This window comes from Plodia interpunctella, chromosome 18 (assembly GCF_027563975.2).
Source record: "Plodia interpunctella isolate USDA-ARS_2022_Savannah chromosome 18, ilPloInte3.2, whole genome shotgun sequence".
Classification (NCBI taxonomy): Eukaryota; Metazoa; Arthropoda; class Insecta; order Lepidoptera; family Pyralidae; genus Plodia; species Plodia interpunctella.
The window spans coordinates 1,930,682-1,934,288 of record NC_071311.1 but is presented as its reverse complement, the minus strand read 5'-3'; the positions used below and the strand labels follow the sequence as shown (position 1 = coordinate 1,934,288).

Here is a 3,607-nt window from a genome sequence, read left to right as displayed (position 1 = left end):
ATTGATTTATTCATACAGAACCCGAAAGGACAATCAGTTTAATAGATTGGGACCCTTATAAATTTATGAACCCTGATATATAATGTATCGGGTCGGCTGCCGGCACCCATAGTGACCTGTTTCGGGAGTATTGTTTTGTAATTAATGAGTTTTAATGTTAATTTCACCAAACCTTGAAACGGTTTTGGAATGTGTGACACAGAAAAACAGGTTACATAAGTTGAAAATTACGTAATACTTTTGTTATTGTTTGTTATTATTATTGAAAAACAAAGAATCTTGTAAAATACGACAAATCGTACATCGAATTAAAAGCAATGTACAGTCAACAGCACATCAACCTACCCAAATTTATTGCAAACTCGCTGCTATTACCGCTGGTTTATGCAGGGTAACTACTGTCTGTATTTACAATTGACTGAGTGATACGATTTGTCGTATTTCACTTTAATTATTACATTTTAATATTTCAAATTTTAAGAATTAATTTATAGTGTTTTAAAGAATAAAAGGCGTAGTGTTTAAAAAAATAAGTAAGTGACAACTTCTTATTAATAAACATGCATTAATGCATCATGATAATAATAATAGTCAAAAATTGTTCAAAAATAACCACTCAGAAAGCGACAGTATCCCACACTCCCCGAGGGGAGTGAACGATCATCGAGGGCTGATGGCAAGCTGCCACCGCCCGCCTCACGCTCAGGACACCGCGCCACGTCTCCTCATCATGGTTAGTGAGGCCCCGCGTATTGCGAGCGTCTATGCGAAGAGCTTACTATAGAAATGATCCTATGAAGTAAGGTCTTGCCGATGATTCAACGCGTCTGGGTAGTCATTGTGTGCGAAAAAATCTCTACAGCGCGTTTCAACAATATTGTAAATAGCACAGTGACATCTATCGGAACAATTTGGCAGTTACTGCGCATGCGCACGTTTAAGAGTGACGTAATAAATAGGCGTGCGTTGACTTGGCATTGACCGTTATTTGTGGTATGTTGTGACGTAACGTGTTACTTTTGTCGCATACTTTGAATAGGTATTTTATATTCGTTTTTATTATATGAAAAAACTCATACAGAATTGAAATTTAACTAGTAGTGGTTTCAGAGTTTTATTTTAATCTAATCTAAAACATTACAATTTAATAACAGGACTTTATTTTCTAGTAGTCTTTACAAAGATAAAAATTATATGAGAATAAAAAAAAATATGTAAAAACCGTAACATTTGTAAATTTTATAAGAAAATGTATGTTTTAATAGCAAAAGATTAGATTTTTAACTACTTTCTTAAGAATTAGGACAAATATTTGAAGTGAAGGAAAAATACGATGGAAACATTGTTTATGATAAAACCTTATCACAATATCGTTTCCCTTATTCGTCAATTTCATGAAAATGTCTAACTCGTCATTTTCCCTGACTCGGCATTTGCGTTAACTCGTGCATCCCAGGCTCGCTATTATGACTCTTTGATGATCTTCAATTAGACAAGCTAAATAAAAACACTTAGGTGTAGAACGCTGAATAAGATTTAAATCGGTGCTTAAGTGTCTTTCAATAATTAATTGCTTTAAACTAAAGCTACAAGGCCTTTTTTCGTATGTGGATGAATTAGGGCGCTAGATGGATTATCTGTCAAGGGAAGACAATGTCGTTCGGTGATCGAGTGAAATAATCTACTAAAAGCATCGATCTGTAATGACCTGACGAGCAACTTTCACATATCAATCTAGAGCGATAATTTATACGAATTTAATCCATATGCTACTAATCAATTAGAATGGTAATGCTCAATTAAATATATCAATCTGAAATGTAATGAAAGTTTTGAGACAAGTCATAAATACTTGGTGTAGAATGACAAAAATATTTGTCCAGGGACAAATATTTTTGTCATGTGTTAAAAATAGACTTCAAAGTTAGGTACTTTAAAACAAAAATCCTTTTTAATCTTCATCTTATTCAAAATATCTATAAGTATAATAAAAATGTATTTAAAAATACCTATGTGGTTAGATGTAATGAATTACCGTAACATTACATTATTATGAGGTAAGTATAATATAAATGTATTTAAAATATAATAAAAATATGATAAAAATGTATTTAAAAATACCTAACTATGTGGTTAGATGTAACGAATTACCGTAACATTACATTATTATGAGGTAAGTATAATATAAATGTATTTAAAATATAATAAAAATATGATAAAAATGTATTTAAAAATACCTAACTATGTGGTTAGATGTAATGAATTACCGTAACATTACATTATTATGAGGTAAGTATAATATAAATGTATTTAAAATATAATAAAAATATGATAAAAATGTATTTAAAAATACCTAACTATGTGGTTAGATGTAATGAATTACCGTAACATTACATTATTATGAGGTAAGTATAATATAAATGTATTTAAAATATAATAAAAATATGATAAAAATGTATTTAAAAATACCTAACTATGTGGTTAGATGTAATGAATTACCGTAACATTACATTATTTAAGAGGTAAGTAAGTATACATAAAAAGTTAGCGATGTTTAGTATTAATAATTGTATGATGCACACAACAAACATGCAACACGGCCATAAAACATCGTTATCTAAATATAAATAACTAGATGATCTGTCTCGACTTCATTCGGTAAAACCATAATAAGAAAGTAGGTCTATGTTGCTCCTGAAGGATTCCCCTGTCTCTGTGCCAAATTTCATCAAATCGGACCAGTCGTTTTTGAGTTTATTCATTGCAAACAAAAAAATAGTATTAAAAGTAGTATTAATTAATATGAAAATATGGATATTATACGGCATCCCAAGATATCGGTCAATGTCAGGCTCGCACGGTTATCGGTCGTTAATTGCTTACGTCACTTCAACGTATGCGCGCATACGCAAGCGATTTCTTAACAACAAAAGTTGTCAGTTTTATTATTATTATTGTATGTATAAAGATATATGATGGATAAATGTGAAAACAATTAACTATACCTTTTTACCCTAATTAACTATAGTGTAAATAATACTGCTTCTAAATGGGCATGTGCAATAGTTGCCAAATGGTTCCGCTAGATGTCACTGTGCTATTTACAATATTGTTGAAACGCGCTGTAGAGATTTTTTCGCACAAAATGACTACCCAGGCGCGACGAGTCAACTGCAAGACCTTACTTCATAGGATCATTTCTATAGTAAGCTCTTCGCATAGACGCTCGCAATATGCGGGGCCTCACTAACCATGATGAGGAGACGTGGCGCGGTGTCCTGAGCGTGAGGCGGGCGGTGGCAGCTTGCCATCAGCCCTCGATGATCGTTCGCTCCCTTTGGGAGGGTGGGATACTGTCGCTTTCTGAGTGGTTATTTTTTAATTATTTTCAATTTCTTAAATATCTTAAATTTTGTGCGATGTATTGTAACGTTTTTTATACTTCATTAATGTAGTAAGCGGAAGTGGTGTAATGGTTAAGACGCCCGCCTGTGGATCGAAAGGTCCCAGGTTCGAATCCTACTCGTGCCACAAGAGTTTGTATACCAATCTGACTCATGTAGTTTTCATAGAAGCAAGTGGTGGCACTTGCTTCCGGTGAAGGAAA

The 3,607-nt window shown here is 32.9% G+C and overlaps 2 non-coding genes across 2 annotated transcripts; one reads left to right on the top strand and one right to left on the bottom strand.

Moving 5' to 3' along the window:
* Window positions 1–611: 611 nt before the first annotated feature.
* LOC128677993 (small nucleolar RNA U3) lies at window positions 612–809 on the bottom strand. The gene has a single exon (XR_008405595.1). It is a non-coding gene; the product is annotated as a small nucleolar RNA U3 (small nucleolar RNA).
* Window positions 810–3,175: 2,366 nt separating this feature from the next.
* LOC128677994 (small nucleolar RNA U3) lies at window positions 3,176–3,372 on the top strand. The gene has a single exon (XR_008405596.1). It is a non-coding gene; the product is annotated as a small nucleolar RNA U3 (small nucleolar RNA).
* Window positions 3,373–3,607: the final 235 nt, after the last annotated feature.